Here is a 22500-nt window from a genome sequence, read left to right on the forward strand (position 1 = left end):
CTGATGACTGGTTATCAAAGAAATAGGTTAGGACCACATTAGAGACAGCAGGTTGTATTCCGGAACCAGTTCCGGGTGTCGCGCCGGAAATGGCCAAATATAAAAGTGAACCAAACCCATGCATGCGACACATCAAACAGCGGCATTTTCGATAACCTGAGAAACGGTAAGCAGGAAAACAGTAGTAGACCATATCTGAACCGGAAGTGTTCCGAAACCGGTTCCGGATGTCCCACCGGATGTGGCCAAATTTAAAAGAGTACCAAACCCATGCATGCGACACATCAAACAGCGGCATTTTCGATAACCTGATGAACGGTTAGCAGGAAAACAGTATCAGACCATGTCTGAACCGGTAGTTGTCCGGAACCGGCTCCGGGGGTCTCGACGGATGTGGCCAAAGATAAAAGAGTACCAAACCCATGCTTGCGATACAACAAATAACGGCTTTTTGATAACCTGATGACTGGTTATCAAAGAAATAGGTTACGACCACATTAGGGACAGCCGGTAGTGCCGTAACCAGTTCCGAGTGTCCCTCCGAAAGCGGCTAAATATATGTGACGGAGCAAATCTAGGATTTTTGATAACCTCATGAACGTTAGCAAGCAAACAGGCTAAGACCGGTGAAAAAAATGTTTTACGCATATGGTCAAATGTACAGGGGATGGCCAAAATGTTTGGGATAGGCAACTTTTTTTCTCCCACAAAAAAATTCAACATGCTGTAACTTTTCATAGAGTGCATCAAAAAATCTCAAATTTTGACTGTTTGTCAACCTATTATATGTGCATCATTGGTACAAATTTGGGCTCGATTGATTAATTTTTCGCGAAGTTAGAACCGTTCGGGTAAAACACTATTTTTTAGGCAACCAATTTTTGAACTATCATATCTCGGAAACCAGTGAACCGAATTGAATGAATTTTTTAACGTTTATCAACAATATATTGATACTTAATACGACGCTATTAAATGTAATATTTTCTCACGACGAATTAAGTTATACCGGGTTGAAGTTTTTACCCATATAGAGGAAAATAAGTCAAATTTACAATACTACACAAAAATTATTAAATGTGTTCTTTCTTCAATCTAAATAGGCTCTAATATATCTGAGTAGGGATAATTTGAGAACAGAAGTGGAAAATCTTTGGATATCAACACGAAAATTTATTGATACTGATGTAAAAAAATTACATTTTTTCGAGAAAAATCCAAAAAGTGTCAATCCATGCTAACTTTTTTCAACGTTTAAAAGTACCTATGTTTTAATAGTTTGTGAAGCATTTACATATTGTTAGTGTACGTTCAAAATTTCATTCAATTCGGTTCACTGGTTTTCGAGATATGACAGCTAAAAAATGAGTTGTCTAAAAAATAGTGTTTTACCCGAACGTTTCTAACTTTGCGAAATATTAATCAATCGAGCCCAAATTTGTACCAATGATGCAAATATAGTAGGTTGACAAACAGTCAAAATTTGAGATTTTTGATGCGCTCTATGAAAAGTTATAGCATGTTGAACTTTTTTGTGAGAGAAAAAAAGTTGCCTATCCCAAACATTTTGGCCATCCCCTGTAAACCGTTACGTAGTAATTGAACTTTACATGTTTTTGACTTTGCTTGTCTCAAACTGGCTATAACTTTAAAATGGTCAAACTTATCGCATTGTCGGGGCCCGTGGCGTAGTTGGTCACACGTTCGCTTCATATGCGGATGGTCATGGGTTTGATTCCCAGCCCCGGCACTCGCAATTTTTCGTCAGTTGCTTTTCCCCCGAGAGCAACTGACACTGACCCTCTTCTGAGCCCCATGGCTCAAACGGACCCGGATACCTGGACATCGGCGAACTGCTACTCATAATGGACCCCCAATCGGACTGGAAAGGAACAACGGCCATCCATCATCATCCTTGTGCTCATCATTCTACTAGGTATAAAGTAGAAAAAGTGAAAGCAGCAAAAAGGCAACCAGTTCGATAAAGTAGAATAGAATCTAGGCGCTGTACAAAATGTAAGTGCAGCTGTCAATTGAAATTGCTCACGTAGTGCCCCAGTGGACAATAGAGCTGTAAATTAGGTTAAGTGATTAAGAATAAAAAAAAAAACTTATCGCATTTGAAAGATTATTAAATTTGCTACCAAAAAAATCTTGAAATCTATTTGTTTAGTTAGATAAATTAAGCTAAAAAACTATATGTTTACTCAAAAAACGATTTTTCGAAAAAAGGCTCGGAGGATTAAGTCGCATATACCAATCAACTCAGTTCAACGAATTAGGATTATGTCTGTATGTGCGCAAAATAAGTTCACTCACTTTTAAGGCACTTCATATTGGCCGATTTTTCTGATTATAGCTTGAATCTGACTGGAATTGTTTGCTATTAAAAATGGTCCAGATCGGCCAAGGCGGTCCGATGTTATGGCCATTTCAGTGATCCGGACCAGCACCGGTAGAGCTGGCCGTATATAAAACTGAACTAGCCCCCATACATCATGGTTGGCGAGTTTTGTGCGGAAATCAGCAATGAAGACCAGAAGCTCCACTAAAACTTAAGATGGCGGCTCCGAATTCAAAATCGCAGCTCTTTAATGGAGTTTTAGGGCCTGAAACAAAGCATTTTTGGTATATTTGGTATGGGGATGATTTCTGGATTCCAAAAATGGCGACTTGAATATCCAAGATGTTGGTCCAAAATCAAGATGGCGGCTGCAGCCGGCTGTTTAATGAAGTATATTTTTCGTAGGGAAGATGCCTGGACGCCAAAAATGGCGACCAGAACATCCAAGATGGCAATCTTAAATCCTAAATGGCAGCTTCAAATTCAAGATAGCGTTTTTTTCTTAAGATTTTGAGGCTCAAACATTAAAAGCCAGATAAACGATATGATTTCTGGTATCATGAAATGGATTTTTGTTAATTGTATGAAAGTGCGATATACATCAACATTTCGCTTGATTTTTATTGAAATGGGGTTTCGAAGGCACGAGAAAGGCGCCATCGCCGCTAGGTGGATTAATTAGGGTTTTTTTTTCTGAAACAGGAACTTTCCTTAAAAGTTCATCCAAAGATACCTCCAGGAATTCTTAAAGAATTTCCTTCAAGATTTTTCCCGGGATTGATCTAGAACTTTTTCAAGAAACTCTTCTAGATATTCCTCCAGCTGTTTTTTTTTCAAATATTCCTCAAGATTTTCCTTAAAAAATCAATTCGTACAGAAGACAGATTGAAGAGGAGTTCCTCTAGCGATTACTTCAAATGTTTCATCAAAGATTGCTCCTGTATTTTTTTTTTCATCTATCGATTCATTCTGAAATTTATTTTTTTATTGGAAGGCTTTCTGAAATTTTGTTTGAGTTTCTCGAGAGATTGCTTCAGGATTTTTTCTGTGTATTCCTCCAGGGTTCTTTTCAGAAATTCCTCTAGCATTCTCCTATGCATTTCTTCAGAAATTCCTCTAGAAAATCCTTAGAAGATACTTTTAAAAGCTTCTCCCAGAGGATTTTCTAGAAAACTATCGGATATTTCTCCAAGGGTCACATCATATACTTCTCATGGGATTTCACGATCTTTATAGATTCTACGATCAATTCATCCAAAAGCCTCTTTGGAAATTTTTATCTTGTTGTTTCTCTAGGAATAACTAAAGAGGTTTTTCTTAAAAATACTGCAGAGCATTCCTTAAGAGTTTCCATTTAAAAAATCAATTTCTTGAGAAATTGATTTTAGTAAAACCTTCAAGAATTATTCCCAATTTGTTTAAATTCCTGCTGCTGCTGGGAAATTTACTCAGACAATTCCTCTAAAATCTAAGGATAACTTCAGAAATTGCTTCAATAATTTTTGTCCAGTAGTACATACGGTTCAGCCATTGGTCCAGTAACGTGGGTAGAGTGGTGTTTTCTTTTTTTTTTTTTTTTTTTGAGTGCGTGCAGAAACTGTGCACTGGGAGTATGACTTGCTGGCTCTCACTGCTCTCACGCAAGAGTCTAGTCACCCGCACACAAACTCTGCATTAGAGCAGTTTTATGTTTTTAATTGTGCGTTTTCCTCTCTTTCTTAGAATCTTGTGCGATATGAGATATACAAATTGCAAGCTCATTGACGCCACCTATGAGCAAAATTCAGAGTAAAACGACTCAACTTTGTAAGTTCTTGCAACCTATTTGCAGAATCTTATTTTTTTTTTCTAAATAATCTGAATCCTGACGTATAAATGATTCAAAATGTGTATGCTCACTAGCGTCATCTAGTGACAGAGGTTCGATTCAAGCGATCCATTATCTGCAAATTCTTGACCTACCAAACATCTTTGCAAAGAGTTATTAGGATCCTGGGATATTTGTAGTATAAAAATGTCATACTCAGTGGCGCCACCTATGTGTGGATTTTCGAAACAAATTTTGCATCATCTGTAAGTTCTTGATCTATTTAACAACTTTGCCGAACACGCCATCTTTTTATGTCATCAGGATCCTGAGATATAAGAGATGTACATTTAGAATGCTCACTAGCGCCACCTGTGTGTGGAGTTTCAAATCAAACGGCCCATCATCTGGAACGACTTAACCAACATAACAACTTTCTCGAAGACGTCATGTTTCTAAGTGATAAGGATCCAGTGATATATATGACATATTATGAGATACAAAATTTACATGCACACTAGCACCACCTAGTGGTGAAATTTCAAATCAATCGATCCATTATCTGTAAGCGCTTGACTTACTGAGCAACTTTCCCGAAGACGTGACGCTTCTACAAGCTATAGATCTTCCGATAATTTCGTTTTAAGACATTATATTACTAAATTGTTAATTCCAAATAGCGCCATCTAGTGGGGAAATTTCCAATTAACCAATTCACCGTCAGATGGTACTTGATCTACCGAACAAATTTGACAAAGACATGAATATTATAAAACAACAGAATGAAAGATATAGATAATTCAATTTGGGGTACAAATGGACCCCAGGTATACAAAATCGCCCGGTTTAAGTTTGACATGGAATAAAAATCAAAGTATGCCATCAAATCAACTTTCTTTTTGCTTTAATATTAGAACTAGGTCTAGTTTGAAGGTATTGCAAAAATAAAGTCAATGTGTTTTACCAAACTTGTTTGCCATTACTCCAAAGTGGCCTGGGGTCCAAATGGACCATTAGAGGGTTAATAATCCCTTTGCTGACATTTATGAAGAATTTCTTACACTACTAAAGAAGTCTGAGCAGGTATTTCTGAGGAGATTCGTGAAGAAGAATCCGTGGAGGAATTTGTGATGGAATCCTTGAAAGCATTTTTAAATACATCTTTTTTAAATTCTTGAAGGAAATTCCTGAGGGATTTTTAGAAAAAGTTGTTGAGGAAATTCCTGAAGGATCACACTAAAGTTTTTCACGCGGTTTTTTTCGTAAAAAACCGCGTTATTTCAATATAAGTATACTTGGTATAAATTCTGGTGGAGTTTCTGGGGAAATACGAGGTATACCTGGAGCAACTTCTGAAGGAATCTCTACATGATTTTCTGCAGAAATCTCTAGAAATTTGATTTGAAAAAAAAACCTGCGGTGTTTTCAATAAAATCCTTGGAGAAATTCCTGAAAAAAACAACTCTGGAGAAGTTCGTGAAAAATAAAAGAAATTATTGGAGATATGATCGAAGGAAGCCTTGAAAAAAATTATTGAAGAATCGGTGACAGAATTCATGAAGGAAAAACTCCTGTAACAAATCATGGATTACTTCAAACAAGAATTCTTGGAGTTATTTCTGAAGGTGGAATGTACATAAATTAAGTTCCGTTTTGGGAAAGAAGGGGTGTTCAGCAAAGTGTGCAAGTCCCATACAAAAAGTGTACCATTGGGAAGTGGGGTTGAAAGTGAACAATATTTGCTAAACGAAATTGATGGAAATTCTAATAAATCAATGGAGCCATAGAAGTTAAACTATATGAACTCTTTAGAAAATTTTTAAGGAAGAACTCAAGTCATTCCTAAAAATATTTCTGTTGTAATATTGGGCAGATTTTTTGAAGACATTTCTGGAGAAATTTTATAAACAATTCTACAGTTTTGATTTTCTGAGAAAAAAAAATCGCTGTAAGAATGTCTGGAATCCATGAATGGTTTTCTGAAAGAAACTCCGGTGAAGTTTCTGAAATAATCCCTGCAGGAATTTCTCAAGCATGGACGTTTTTTTTTGAAGAATTCTAGGTGAAACTTACACACTTGGAAAAAATCACCGACTTCGGTAATTTTTTTACCGAAATCTCAACCGTTAAGTTTTTTACCGGAAAAATCGGTGACGTTTACCGAACTTCGGTAAATTTTGACAGATAAACGATAACATTTTACCGAAATTTGGTAATTTTTACAGGATTTCGGTAAAAAACCATTACCGATCGCTCAGCTGTTGAGATTTCGGTAAAAATTACCGAACGCGACTAGCTGTGTAGGGAAATTCCTCTACAGGAATTTTTGAAAAAAAAATACTGGTGGATTTTCTAATAAAAAAAAAACATGGAAACAAGCATGGATTTTTTTTTAGGGAATCCATGGAAAATGTTTTAAAATATAACTTTGGATGAATCTCTAGAAGAATTCCTGAAAAAAGCGCTGCACTACATTGAGCATTTAGTTGAATCAGGAATCAACTTATTCGTCATCGGGTAAGCGATTGAAAAAAACATTAGTAGGCTAACTGGAGTATAGGCGGGAATCTTCCGGGGAACTTGTAATGAAGTCACCAAAAATATCGACGGAAATCCAGCAAGAATATCATACGTAGTTACAGCGTAATTAGCGCGATGACAAGAATTGGTATGGGAATGTGGATGTCATGAAAATACCGCCTTGAATTTTGTTGATAATTCGTTAAGAATAGCACAAAAAACTCGCTTAGTACCTTTGGAAAAAATAAACAAGTTAGGAATTTTCGGAATTTTTAGGATCTTCGAAGAAAAATAGTAAAATATCATTGCCATAATTAATGGAAAAAAGTTTTAAAATATTCATTAAAGATTTCAAAGTGCGTCAAACATTAACAAATTACATTATTATTGCTTTCAGGTCTTAAGGCGAAACTGGACGCACTTCCTCTTTTTTTTGGTTTTTGATTTTTCATTAAATAAAGAAGCAATATTTTCAAAATCGGTTTTCATACACAGTTAAAGGAAGGATCGAGCCATCAAGTGTAAAACTTTTACCAATTTTTCAAAAACCATATTTTTTTTAAATTTTATTTAAAATGGTTTCTTCAAAACATTTTCCACCTGAAAAAAAAAATCAAGAGATATCTTGATCCTTACTCTAACTATGTTCAAAAACCGATTTCAAAAATATTGCTTCACTATTTAATAAAAAATCAAAAACCAAAAAGTGAGGAAATGCTTCTAGTTTCGCCCTAACTGGCGCTCTTATTCAAATCATAACAGAAGTTTTTTAAGATGTTCTTACTACTAACACAAGAATCCCTCAAAAAGATCCGTTTCCGCTGATATTTTACCATACGTTGTTGAATTTCACTTGAAGTTTTTATAGTAAAATAACCCATTTCGTTTCGTTAAATATCGCTTTGAAAAAAAAAACTCATACCGCTAAACCAAGAAATTGCATATCCCTTTCGTGACGAACCAGCACAATCGTGCTGTTTTTTCGGTATTGGTTTTACACATTTTTTCAATTGTTTTTTTCCTCAAAATATATGATGTAAATATTTTTTATGATCGAGTTATTACTCTAACTTGTATTTCTGAGCCTCAGCTTTGGTTGGAATTGTTTATAAAAAACGCCACAATAGGTTAAACAGAAAGTAAACAATCACCCTAGAAGTTGAAAAAGTTTTATCTGTCGCATTTTTATAAATATTTGTTAAATCCAAGTTTGCAGAGATAAAAATCAATAAAAAAAGAGTAGTTCTGCAAAATGGCGAAGAAAAAGTGGTGCTTTGTTGAAAAACACAAGATTTCTGGGTGGTCAAAGTGGGACCAGCACAATTGTGCTGTTCCGTCCCCAAGGCGGTCCAAGTTCCATCGAAAATTGCCTATTCTTAGGCGTTTTATGGTATAGAAGATTGATTTTAATTATTAAATCACTACAAAGTGATAGTTTGTAAAAACTTAGACGTATAATTTCATTTCAAGGAACACGATATCAGCTTGTACGAGTTTTTTAAAGAACTTTGAATACTTGGGTGAATAATATTACTCCATATTATCGAAATCATGAATTAGATTGGAACAGGGATTTGCTATTCTTATTATCTTCTACTTATTCACTTCTATGATTTGAATACCCTGTCAAGCTGATCTCGTGTTCCTAGATTTGAGATTATAGGTACGTCTAAATTTCTACAAACTAACACTTTGCAGTGATTTAATAATAACAATAAATCTTCTGAATCATAGAACGCCTAAAAGTATGCAATTTTTAGCAATTACTTAGAGAATATCGACCGGCTTGAGGACGGACCAGCACAATTGTGCTTGTCCTAATTTGACCCTAAAAAGTGAATAGGTGGATAAAGTAGCCGAAGTAAAGAAAGTTTTATTCTAGAGGACGTTAAGTTTATAAGAGAAAATTTGAGAAAATCATTCTTTTATGGTCCGTCACGAAAGGGATATAATAAAACTGTAAAACATGAACATTTTCAGAAAAAAAACTCGTAGAATCATATAGGGTAGGTTGTCCCAAAATTGCACATGGTCAAAAAGCTTAGGGGCTCACCCTGCAAATGATAGCTAAGAGTGTTAAAAACAAACTTTTGTATGACGGCGACCTAAAAATTCAAATTTCACCAAATAGTAAATCGTGAATAACTCTAAAACGGATAGAAAAAACGCAACGCTGTCTTCGGCAAAGTTTTTCCTCATAAAATTTCCTATCTTTTCATGGAAATTGTTTTAAATTAGCATTAGGTTCAGATACTTTTTATGATGGGTAAAATGCACAGGATATAAAAAAAATGACAAAGTTTAGTAAATTCAAAAATTCAGTATCAAAAAGTTACCTGCAAAACATATCGTTAATTATTTTTTTCCTAGAAATTTGGATCCATATCAAGCTGTAAAAAATATATAAATAGTGAGTATTGCCAATTTTTGTACGGTAAAAAATATTTGTATGAAATTTATTACGAAAAATGGCCATTTCCAAAAATATCGCCGGGGGACCTCTAAATGTCATTTCTGAAAGTTGCCGTCATACAATAGTTTGTTTCTAATACCCTCAGCTATCATTTGCAGGGTGAGCCCCCAAGCTTTTCGACCATGTGCAATTTTTGGACAACCTAATATAGGGGAACTTACGTATTCTCGGAAGTTTTGTTCTCTTCGTCATGGGAGGTTTTTGGAAACCTGTTGATCTCATAGTTGGCATCAAATCCTTCCCATCCAGGCTGAGGTATATACTTGAATTTCAGGCAATTTAGTCCTCCATGACGAAGAGTACAAACCTGTCGATAATACCCTCAGTCACCCTATATGAATGGAATATACATCTAGTTGCGATAAGTTGACTGCATTTATTCCCATTCCTATGCACATCTATGTAGAATACTGTCCAAGATCAGGCTTCTCTTGGGCTTCCATCCCTGCCAGCATATTTATGTTTTGGTTCCCGAACTTCACACAGCAACCTAGGCGTGGGCAAAACCGCTCCATTCCCGGACTGAGGAACACCGCCCAGCCAGCCGGCGTGGCGGTAGGGCACAATTTCTTCGTTACAGGATCAGACTTTTCTTTTGTGTGTGTTCTCTGAAACCGCAAAGCTCCCCTTGGGCGATGAGACAAACATGAAGCGTGCAAAACAAGAACAAAAAAAAGTGAGTCCTAACGAAACAAAGCTGATGACGAAGCAGGCATTTTTAATTTAGGCCCTCGGGTTTCCGTCGTCGTCGGCCTACGCGGCGTCCCGAGCCCGTGCTGCACTAAATCTGAATGCGATGAAGGCCGTCGTGTGGAATTGCTGGATTAAGGGGGAGGTGACTAGTTTTCATCTGCTGCCACCGGCTATGGAATGGCAGCTTGGCATGAAAGCAGCCCTTCGTCGTTGTGCTGAACTGTTGTTACCCACCACTGACTGAAGAAACCCTTTTTCCTCTCGTTGGCATCAGGTAAAATGAGAAAGCTTTGTTTCTGGGCTGCTGGTCGGAAATATGCCCTCAAGTGACGCGGGAACAACGAAACCTTTGAAAGGGTTGCAACAAAACGGGACAATTACTGTTCATTGTAAAATTGATTAATTTTCTTTTGTTCCTACACTGAACGGAAAATAGTTGAACTGTTTGCGGAATAATGCTGTGTATTAAGTAATGTGACCACTTGTTGGACTCATGCACCGTTAGCTAGTATACAACATACTCCATTATACCAATCAAAATAAAACTTACTTTGGCAACTACTTTTATCCGCAATTAAAAAACAACCCTCCCTCTTGTACACGGTTTTGGTTCAATCCAAATCTTCCAAAATCACTTCCTCAGTATGTATTTTCCCAAATCACATATCAATAATGATTTTTTATTAGGGCCTAACTTGAATTATCGATGTATTATAACAGAAGAATATTGGGTTTTCTAAAGTTTTGTTGGTTGAAATACATGGGGGCGACTACATATTGATATAGGAACAATAAGAGTAATGATTTTGTTTGTTTTGATCACGTTATTAACGAAAAAGAGAATCATGGAGAGAAATCGATCGAGTCAGTTAAACCCTATAGAAACATCATTTTCGATATTCTGTAACGGTTGTAAGCGCCATGGAGTATGATATGCAAATTGCGTATCCATTTCGTCCACAATATCTTACACCATACTATATAGGCTTTCCCATTCCTAAGTAACATTTTTTAGTCAAATAAACTAGAAGGGGCTGTAAGGGCCATCATAGAACTAAAAACTAAAAGGTACCATAACCTCTTCAAGAAAATTGGTCATCAACAGGTTACTTGAGATTAGGCGATTGGTAAATTTCACATATTAAGGATTCTTCTTATCTCCACAAATTCCTTCTTGGATACCTCCAGGAGTTCCTTCCGGGATTTCTTCACAAGTAGCTTCAGGGATTTCTTCAAGAGTTTCTATGGAGATTACTAGAGAAGTTTCTCTTTGAATTTTTCAAGGACTTCATGCTTCCAGGAATTCTCGGGGATTCTATAGGAATTCCTCCAATGACTCTTATGAAGGTTCCTTCTGAGATTCCTTTAGATGTTTCTTCAGTTATTCTCCCCCAAGCATTCTTTAAAATCTTTATCGAAAGTCTCTTCAGAAATTTTTGTATAAGTTTCTTTAGAGTTTTCTGCAGGAGTTCCTTCGAAAATTTCACCATGGAAATTTTTTTAAGTGTTGTTAAGGTGTTCCTTCTGGAGTTCCTTGAGGATTTTTTTCAGTTATTTTTTTCTGACATCGCTGAGAGTTCTTTTGGAGATTCGTCCCGGAGATCCTTCATGTAATCTTCCGGTAATTCTTTCAGAAATTCATCCACGAGCTACTTTGGAGATTCCTTTAGGAGTTCTTCCAGGTGTTCCTCCAGGGATACCTGCTCAGTCAATTTTCTATTCTTAACTACACAGAATATAGCTATCTCCAACAGGGGTTTTTTCAGGAGTTCCTTCAGGGATTTCCACAAGAGTTCCTTCGTGGATTCTATTAGATTTTTTTTCAGGAAATCCTCCAGTACTTCCTTAGGGATATTTCCATCAATTTTCTCAAGGATTCCTCATAGATTTTTCCATTAAGAATCCCTCTCGAAGATCATTCAGGGATTCCTTTAGAAATTCCTGCAGGAATGAATTGGGCGATTATTTCAAGAATTATTTAAAGAATTCTTCCAAGAGTTTCTTCAAGGATCCCTTCAGGAGTTCATTCAGAAATCTCAGGCTTGATACAGCAATTCATGAAGATATTCAGAGATTCCTCCAGCGTTTTTTCAGCGGTTCCTTTGCGCATTCCCTAGCAATATTTGAAATGGGACATTTTCAGCAATTCCATCAATAATTCTGTTAGGATTTCGTTTAGAACTTTTCTTGAACTTGGAGAAATACTAACTCAAAGATTTTTTTCAAAAACATACATGATGTATGTAGTGAAATTTCTGGAGAAGTTTAAGACATGAACCACTGATAAATTACTTTGGAAATCAATTATGAAGATTTCTATAGAGGTAACCAGGAATATTGCTTAAGAAAATTCAGAATATTTTTGAAATAATCGTTGGAGAAATGTTTAAGCGAATGCTTGATAACATTTCTTAAGATAATCTGGAAGATAATTGTGATTTATTTAATGCATGAATGATTCTTGCATGTAATAACTAAAGGCTTTCTTGGATACATACCAAGAAAATAATTTAAAAAAATCTGAAGCAATATTATAGAAATTCATGGAGAAATGACAAAGTTCAAGAAATTACTGGAATAAACCATGAAGTATTCAATGTATAGAAGCATCAAAAAGTTCAGAAATTCCAAAAATTCCTGGAGAAAGCCTTTTCTTATTTAATAACAGGATGAATTCAGGGAAAAATTTTGAAAAGAGGTACCACTTTTGAACAAAACTTTGGATTTATTCTGGATATTTTGTTTAGGAGAATCTTTAAGCAAATTACCGAATCAATCTTTGAATGAATACTCGAAAAATGCTCATTATTCGTACCTGACGTAATCTTCACATGCTTTGAAAAAATAAAAAAAATTTGGATAAAAGGAAAAAAATGTAGAATTTGGGTAAAAGTCGTTGAAATTCTTCTTGAAAGGAAGAGGTTGCAAAGTTTTTTTCTGAATTTCGTAAAGTATAAATCCTGGAGGACCAGGAACTGGCAGAAAACTAGCTATCCCAATAAAATTTACTATGAATCCTTTAAGAGTATCTGGATCTACCTGTTTTATAAAAAGTATGTGGATAATGATCTGAAGTCGGGGCCCGTGGCGCAGTGGTCCACACGTTCGCTTCATAAGCGGATGGTCATGGGTTCGATCCCAGCCTCGGCACTTGCAATTTTTCGTCAGTTGCTCTTCCCCCCGAGGGCAGCCGACACTTGACCCTCTTCGGAGCATATGGCTCTAACGGACCCGGAATTTGGATATCGGCGAACCGCAACTTACAATGGACGACCCCCAATTGGACTGGAAAAGGAACAGCAGCCACACATCAGCATCATCGTGCTCATCATTCTACCATGGACAGAGTAGAAAAGTGAAAGAAGCACATAGGCAACCAGAACAATATAGTGGAATAGAATAGAACACATTTAGGCGCTGTACAAAGTGTAAGTGCAGCGTCCAATTGGAATCGCTCACGTACTACCCTAGTGGACAAAAGAGCTGTAAATTAGGTTAAGTGATTTAGAATAAAAAAAATGATCTGAAGGAAGCTGTTTACTCATATTTGTAGTCAGAATAGATAAGCTCGGATTATATTAACCAGACTGTAATGCATTCGTAACGCAATTGCACTCACGATCTCATAGTATTTGTAGTATTTTCCCGCCAGTCTTCCAGTAAAAGGTGATTGACCTTACCATAATAGGCTTTAGTAATCATCTGTAGACAATTAGCCAATACTAGTCATTATTCAGTGTTATCCTATATACGACATTATCGTACTCCATTTCAATAAATAACAGTATAACCGTTCACCAGTAGTAACCGTTTAGTAGTTAACAGTGTCATGTCCCAGTCCGTCAGAAATACAAACTATCAGTGAAGCTAAGTGTCCTATAAACCAGTGTTCTTAATGAAGAATAAGTGTATCAGTTTTACCGTCGAATAAATGTTGTAATAGTCCAGAACAATATGTATCCATTTTTCATATCAGTGCTCATTATCACCGCGATTATGATCGTTCAGTGTCCGACAGATTCCGACTCCACCCACAGACGCTCTTATGTGCGAAAACAGAAGCATTACAGCAATTCATGGAGGGATATTTCCTAAACTCAAGCAAACATTTTTTGGAAAAAAGAGGTAATGAAATCTGGTATTTCTTAAAACAATCATCCGGTATTGCTCTTGTAGATGTTTTACAAAAGAATCTTAAGTAAGTATTGGAAAATAAACGAAAAAAATGCAAAAGAAATTTGTAGTTCATACACAACTAGGGTAATTTTCCAATTGTTGCACGGCTAAAAATTCGCCTATTTTTGCACACTCCATGTTATTCTTATGAGGTGTGCAACAATTGGCGAATTTTTAGCCGTGCAACAATTGGAAAATTATCCTTCTATTAGCTGGTTATTTTTCCATATTTTTACTGAGTTCTTAACAGCTGGTTTAACTTGGTACGCTCGGTTCTTTCGTTACTGATGAACGGTAAAATTTATTACCGAGTATACCGTGTTGGGGATAAACACGAGTGGAACGATTTTCACGAAGTCGGTTCAGCTGCTTGGTTTCGCTGATGATATCGATATTATTGCTCGTAAATTTGAGACGATGGCGGAAACGTATATCCGACTAAAGAGTGAAGTCAGGCGAATCGGATTAGTCATTAATGTGTCGAAGACAAAGTACATGATGGCAAAGGGCTATAGGGAGGAATCACCGCGCCCGCCACCCCGAATTCATATCGACGGTGATGAAATCGAGGCGGTTGAAGAATTCGTGTACTTGGGCTCACTGGTGACCGCCGACAATGATACCAGCAGAGAAATTCAGAGGCGCATTGTGGCAGGAAATCGTGCCTACTTTGGACTCCGCAGAACTCTACGATCGAATAAAGTTCGCCGTAACACGAAGTTGACTATCTACAAAACGCTGGTTAGACCGGTCGTTCTCTATGGGCACGAAACATGGACCCAACGCGCCCTTGGAGTTTTCGAACGGAAGGTGTTGCGTACCATCTACGGTGGAATGCAGATGGAAGACGGGACTTGGAGAAGGCGAATGAACCACGAACTGCATCAGCTGCTAAGAGAACCAATCATCGTCCATACCGCGAAAATCGGGAGGCTACGGTGGGCGGGTCACGTCATCAGGATGTCGGATAGCAACCCGACTAAAATGGTTCTCGATAGTCATCCGACCGGTACAAGAAGACGTGGAACGCAGCCAGCTAGGTGGGTCGACCAAGTGGAGGACGATCTGCGGATCCTACGCAGAGTGCGGAACTGGAGACAAACAGCCATGGACCGAGTGGAATGGAGGAGGCTACTAAGTACAACAGAGGCCACCCCGGCCTTAGCCTGATCGGTAAGTAACCGTGTTAAATCTGTTGTTGAGATTACTGGGTTCTAGATGAAGAAACTACTTTTTTTACAAAATAGTTTAACAAGACCTTTTTCTGTTACTTGTTCAGTTCATGTATCAATTAGCACATGTATGATGTTTTTTTACAAGTCATATAAACGCTTTCGTTTCATCATACTTTGACTCAGAATACAGAATGGGAAACACGTGCTTTTTACTGAATAGCAGCTGAGTTAATGTGTTGTTCAGTTGTTAACCATAATGATGTGCTAGTTCACCAGTTCTGAATAAGAGTAGAAGTGTGATTATTATGAAGCCACGGGAAGTTTAGGACGGTGCAGATAGGAAAGCTTGTGACTGACAATCGCCGGGTCTCGAGTTTGAATCTAAATATAGGTAAATTTATGTGTAGTTATTATTTCAAAATAGTTGTTCATAGCCAAAGTGCCAATCATAAACTTTCGTGGAAATTGAAAACTTTTGCATTTTATTTATTTTCAATCATTTTACCGAAGTTTAATAACATTTTTATTACATAATTGTTAAACGCGTTTACCAACAAACAGTTCATTTGGAACACAACAATATGTTTTATAAATTCTCTGAATTTGCGTAAACAAAACTCGAACAAAAGTTGTACCTGAATATTATCCAAATATTATTCAGCATCATGATGAATTAATGCATAGTCATAAAGGTTCTTATTAAATGAGTAATTGTCCCTCGAATTCAGTTTCCGTCTAGTCCACATCCGTTCCAATCTAAATGCAATTTCCGGCACACCTTCTAGGTGACACTATGGTACATTAGAAGGTCAAATATTATAATTTGACCGTAGGTGTTTATTCGAAATGTCGGTCAAATTCTTCGCAACCCAAATCAAATAAAAAGTACTATTGAGCAGAAAGGTTTAAAATAGAGATGGGTGTAGCTTTATCATAACGACCAACACTTTTTTTTTGCCCGCTAGATCATTATACGGCTTCACAGAGCAACGGAGAAATTTTTCTCTGTGATTTTGAAATACTATGTACCGTTTGTAGAAAATCCACGCATACATTTGCTTACAGCCGCCCTAGACTTGTTGTTATCAATTTAACGACGGATCAAAGTGATTTATTTGATTATTTGAACAACCTCTGAGATTTTGAGCTCTGTGAATTCAAAAGTTGATTCAGCAAGTAAATCTGGCGAAGTAAAAAGTTAACGGTGATGAAGAATAATTCGGCTAGCTGCTGCTTTGGTATGGTTGCCTTCGTCATGTGAAAAACGATAACAAATATTTCAACTCGTAGGGTTAGGGAGGTATTTTGGACCCTCTTAGGAAGTGGGTGAACAATTTAACCAAAAAATAATTATTTTGCTATAAAACACGTATAATTTCAGTAGGCATTGTAGAGTAACATGTTTTCTGTTGAATATAATCAAAGAGAACTCAAACTTTTGGTAGTAAACTGTATTCGTTATACATAATACACAGTATGAAATTACACACTTAAAACAGAATGCCGAGATCGGCTGTGCGGATCTCGGTTAAAGTTCATTTTCTGAAATCTCGGCTATACGCTTGACGTTTAATGTTTGGTGGTAGTGGCACCCATGGGTGCTGCTATGAATAAACTTGACTTTTTGCTGATATTTTAGTTTAATTGCTGTTGCCGAGCGCTCGGCTGTGCGGATCTCGGCAAAAGAATGAAAATTAGCCGAGCTCAACTGAGTGTGTACGAGAGGATTAGAACATGTTTTAATTAATTTTTTAGGCCGGGGACGTTTAAAATTTACGTAACGTTTCAAAGAGGATGATGTTTTGTTAAAATCGCAAGTTCTTACAAATTGTAGTGTAAAATGTATCAAGAAAATTTTGTGGAAAACTTTTTCCTTTTCATATTCTTTTGGATTCCTGGGAAAATTTGCTTTCATTTCCTAAAAAAAAGCTTTGTATCTACGATGCTTCTTTCTTGAGTTATGAATTTTCAAAATAAGTAGTGTCAGTGGAAAACAAAGAATTTCCACCTGAGTTTTCCGGGAAAATAGGCGACCCTGAATTTTTCTCATTTTTTTTGTTCATATATCCATGAGTCCTGCCTGTGGAAAAAGTTTCATGAAAGTCTGATACCCTTCGGCCCAAACCCGTGCGGTAATAAAAAAAATGCCCAGTTGCTATGGGAACAGCGAACTTCCCCTTCGATTTTTTTCCCTTCGTGGATTTCGTTGGATACGGTGTAAAGTTAGACTTGAAATATTGCAACGAACTGGAAGACAGCCAAAAATAGAATAGTTTTGATGGTACGTCATTTATAAAACCTACATTATTAACATATTGCCTCAGTCATCATAGAATTGCCGTGATCGATAGATGTTCTCAACTGGATGAATAAACCCCTGAAACTTCCATTTCGACGGAAAGTTCTTATTACGCAAATCGAACCCATAACAATCACATAATAGGATGAACGTTAAACAACTCATGTCACTGGAGGCCCTAACGTACACTATTTATCTTTTCGTGTTCCAATAAAAATATATTTGTAGGGATTATATGAAAAATGTATTCAAACTCCCTAGGTGGGCCAAAATATTGCCACTACCCTAAGTGAAATGAAATTAAAACAAAGAAGTTCGCCTAATTTTTCGAATTTTTCAAATACTATAGGAACTGATTGTTGATAGTCTACATCTTTTTACTTTCATCTGATGAGCCTTTGGCATATGTGAGTTGGAATATCTGTAATTACACTGAAGATTTTTTTACGCGGTTTTTTTTACGCGGTACCATTACCGCCGTTTTGGCTGGCCGGCCAAAAATCATTCAGGTTGAAAGTCATGAGAATTAATGCTAAATTGTCACCAAGAATTATGGAATGTTCTAATCATAACTGAAGAACATCTGAATGTGATGACATTTTTATTACCAAGCTATTACTTTTTTTAACACAGGCTGCTTTGAGCTACTTATATACACTTATATACACGGTCACAAACTGTCAGCCATACTGCAAGTACTTTTCACTTCTTCTAAGACTTGCCTTCTTTTTAAAATAGGCTGTTCTTTCGAATTTACATTGCCCATCCGTGAACTGTTGATGAGCTGGTCGGCTGGTACTGACTAAACTGGTAATTTCTGCATAGAATTTATTCCTTCTTTTCATAAAAGGCTAATTTTTCAATTTGGCGGTGGACTGTTCTTTAGTTTGTTTGCAGACGAACTACTCCATAGGAATCCATCTTTCTACCTATATCTTTTAGGGAAATAATATACTTATCTATCGGGGTAATGACTGTTGGGATAATGTGCTATTCGAGGTTATCATGGCATTCAGGGTAATGGGGTAGAGTTTCTTTTACAGAAATAGTGTCACCACAGATAAGTGTCACTGAGTTGTTTGGTGGCCAAACTATTACCTATCCTTCGGAGATTTTCCCTTCTTCTCTTCAAAGGCTGTTCTTTCGAGTTGCATTGCTGCATATTTTGTTGGCGTTCGAACTACTAATATGAGTTTTGTCCTTCTTTCGGTTATATGATGTTCTTTTAAATTACACTCTTACATGATTGAGTGATGGATTCCAAGTCTACATATAAGATTTTTCCCTTCTTTTAATAATAGGATGTTATGTTTGGTGAACAATCTGCAAACTTCTCTGTCAAATATGATGATATGTTGATTTTCCGAGGGCTGTTTTCTAATCGTTTCGAGCTAATGACCATTTGGCCTACAAACAGATATTTCCCCTTCTAAAATCATAAACTGTTCTTTGCTTATCAAAAGAACAGCTTATGAATCAAAAAAGGGTAAATATCTAGAGTGAATGCTAACAGCGTTAACACAAAAAAAATGTAAGCTGCAGTGATTAGTTTTATTCAAGCATAGCATATGTCCTGTCAATTTTTATCGCGGATCATTTCAGAGAAAATTTGATAAAATGGGTTCTTGAGGAACTTGATATTCAAAATGCTTTTCTGATCCACAATACAAAATAATACAAGTACTTCTTTAGTTGAACAAAATAAATGAACTTTATTCACAAAATCATAATTTGTGCATAGTAATAAACTATTCGGGTAAATGTCGCATTCGGGTAAGTGTCGCATTCGGGTAAATGTCGCATTCGGGTAAATGTCGCGTTCGGGTAAATGTCGCATTCGGGTATTTGGCATTCGGGTATATGTTACATTCGGGTAAATGGTTTTCGGGTAAATGTCTTTCGGGTAAATGGTTTTCGGGTAAATGTTATAAAACCGCTTATTCAGCCGAAATTTTCAAAATCATGCTTAAAAGCGGTTTATTCAGCTGTTGTAAAGCAATGTTTGTTTGGGGTCCATTAAGAAGGATAAGAAAAAAGTAAGTGATGAAAAGCGAGTTTCATGCTTTAGTCGAGTAGTTTTATGCACTACTTTGTTAAATTGCTAGAAGTTTGAACAGGATAAATGGAGATGTGTTAGTGAACTCATGAACGCAGAACGAGGTCCTGAACCTAGCAGTCAATCGTAATAACAAATCGTTTTCTCTCAAGGAACATCCAGAAACGATGAGGGAGAGGTTATCCCTAAGCAATACTGGAAGGGCTAAAGACCAATCTGCTATGATATCGAAAGGACCTGGACGAATAGACGGCCTGTAAGCTGTACAGCGCAAGCTCTAAGTCATCCCTAAGACCCGAGGACCCAAGAACGTGTACGTGTAGCCTTGTACGGAGCCAAGGAAGGTAAGGTATTGAAGGGGGAATAAAAAGAGCCCTGCAGAATAAGTGGAAAAAAAGAATTCTATGCCCGCGAGTAACGTTACGCACGATTGGCTAGCTCTAGGGCTAGCCTTATCAAATCTAACGTGATTTTTAGTATGGAAATCGGTACTGCTTCTATAATTATTTTCAACACTGTACCAAAGGACCAAAGAACTCTACAGCTACAGCTGTTAAGGCGTGGGTATTCAGCATGACCATGCCGATTCCTATTAAATCCAGGAACTTTTCGAATAGGAAACTTCCTTGGGCATAGATATCTTCGTGCCTGCCTATGTGAAATAATCATTTGCAGACAAAGCTCTCAGTTAATAACTGCGGAAGTGCTCATAGGACTCTGAGTACTGATAACTAGGCTTTGTCCCAGTGTGGACGTTACTTCAAGAACAAGAAAAGGTGGATATCAGGCCCATCATCTATCCTACTCGCCAACGAGTATTTTTTCCCAAGACATCTGTGAAGATGTAAAGTTAAGCAATTTCTAGTAACAACGTTGGACGAACCAACGTTCCTTTTTTCCCGATGATTGTAAAGATGTGGTACGCATCATTAATGATCATTTTAAGTCTAAGACTTCCTGAATTGTGAGAATGTAAAGCTAGTCCCAAGCATTGGTTGTCTGTATAATTTTGATAGTTTCAGTTGATCAAGAAGTAATAGTAAGACATTTGTATATCATAAATATCCTCAGCAGAAATATTCAGCTCCAGTTGCTCTCAAGTTCTTATCATGAAACTCAGAGGGGAACTCCCGAATCAAGAAATATTGTTTTCGCTCATAAATAATCTAGTGTGAAGTTCTGCATTTCCTGGAAGTTGTTCATCATGATTACGTACTGGATACCGGTACCGGCACCAATGACCCACATGCAGAGTTCTCAATTGGAAATATCTTCCAACCGGAACCATAGAGGTTTCGTAAGAATTTCCCCCAGTCGAAATATATATGTCCTGGCATACGCCCACCTGCCACCCAACCAATAACGATAATCGATAGCGATGTGCAAAAGCTGAAACAGAAAACAGGCAAAATCGATCCAACCCGTATCACGACGGACGTCGAGTCGACAGCTCGACTCCCCAAGGCGCAGCACACAAGACAAACGTCACAACAGTTCAATCTCCAGCACGATTTCCATTCACCTACCTCGCTCTTCGACGCAGTTGCTTCGTCTAGCTGTTCGTTGTCTTCCGCAGTTCCTCGTCGTGCTTCTTCTAGTCCATTGTGTAAGGTTCGATTCGAAGTGGAAACCGAGCGGAAAGCTGATGTTTGTCGACAACGGTGAATCTGAGTCTTCCGCAATCAGGTAGTAGATACTCCGGATGCAACATTTTTCGCTTTCTTTTTCGCTTTCACCAGAAGGGAGTCTGCAGAGCAAACACACTCACGCGATCCGCAGTGCAACACCTTTGAAAATCGCGGTTTTCAGCTCCAATCATCCACCTGAGTATCGATTTCAATCTTCCCGACCGGATGTTTCTCCTTCACTGTTCACACACATCCCTTCCTCCGCCACCGAACACAAACACACTGTAAACGTTTCCACCCACTTGCTCGATTCCGCCTTGATGCCACTGCTGTATTCTTCAAAATCTCTGCCTTCCGTGTTTCTGTTGACACTTGCACTTGCTGCCTAATCACATCCTCGAAAACATCGTAAACTAGATCCCTCGAGGACCCATAAATACGCTTCTTCTTCTGCTAATGATGAAAAGCAGCTGTCACGCACTACTCCCTTGGCACCTCGTTTTTTTTTTACTTCAATGCAAACAGTAGTTTCCCTCTTGAACTCCTTTAACAACCCGCACTGACCTACGCGAAACGCAGCGCCTACTTTTTCGCACGCCCGCACCGTTAGACACAGTTGGCTTTGACTGGGCCACGCTAGGCTCGCCACTGAGCTCCCGAGCTGGGAGCAGATTTTCCAACCACCCAAAATCCCACAACGCGACCGTATTCTCTCCATATTTCTCTTCTTCCGGAAGGAACGTGCAGCGAGTGAGAATCTGTCAAACTTCGGTCGCCCTGGTGGGAGCCGATGGCCCGAGCACAACACACAACACGCCATCTTCCTTCAGTTACCGATGATAGGTGTCGGAATGGTAACGCTCGTAACGCCTTGGGCCAGGTTCTGCAGATCCTCGGACATGCGCAGAACGCCCGGGAAAAAGCTCTTCGCAGCACTTGGAGACGGAGCACTCCGCTGTGGAAACGGGGTGACCGGAAGAACGGTCTGTTTTCGATTCTCTCTTGCTTTTGTTTTTCTATACAACGAGGAAACGCATCCGGGGCGACCTTCGGGTGAACGCAAGCACGACGCGTGACATGCCGGCATGCGGAGCCGGAGCGAGGGGTAATAAAAAATGTGTTGCGAATAGCGCAACATGATGGGAAACTCCATTGCTCCTGAGCTCTTCAGCCGGCGCGTTCGGTTCGGTTATGACCTGGGAATGGCCTGAAGGTATGCAACTGTGTGCGAGGGTGGTGGATCGCAGTATGGTGGTTGGAGGGTGTATGGATGTTGAGCGATACAAAGCGGGTGTTGTTGTGGCAGGATAACGTGTGATTGTCGATGCT

The 22500-nt window shown here is 38.0% G+C and overlaps 1 protein-coding gene across 1 annotated transcript in view; it reads right to left on the reverse strand.

Annotated features, from left to right (window-relative positions):
- Positions 1-21845, reverse strand: part of LOC109428007 (hemicentin-2) — a 132222-nt gene extending 110377 nt beyond the window's left edge. Inside the window, exon 1 of the mRNA XM_029851686.2 lies at positions 21070-21845. The gene's annotated coding sequence lies outside the window, so the exon portion shown is untranslated. The remainder of the gene's footprint in view (positions 1-21069) is intronic.
- Positions 21846-22500: the final 655 nt, after the last annotated feature.

This window comes from Aedes albopictus, chromosome 3 (genome assembly GCF_035046485.1).
Source record: "Aedes albopictus strain Foshan chromosome 3, AalbF5, whole genome shotgun sequence".
NCBI lineage: Eukaryota > Metazoa > Arthropoda > Insecta > Diptera > Culicidae > Aedes > Aedes albopictus.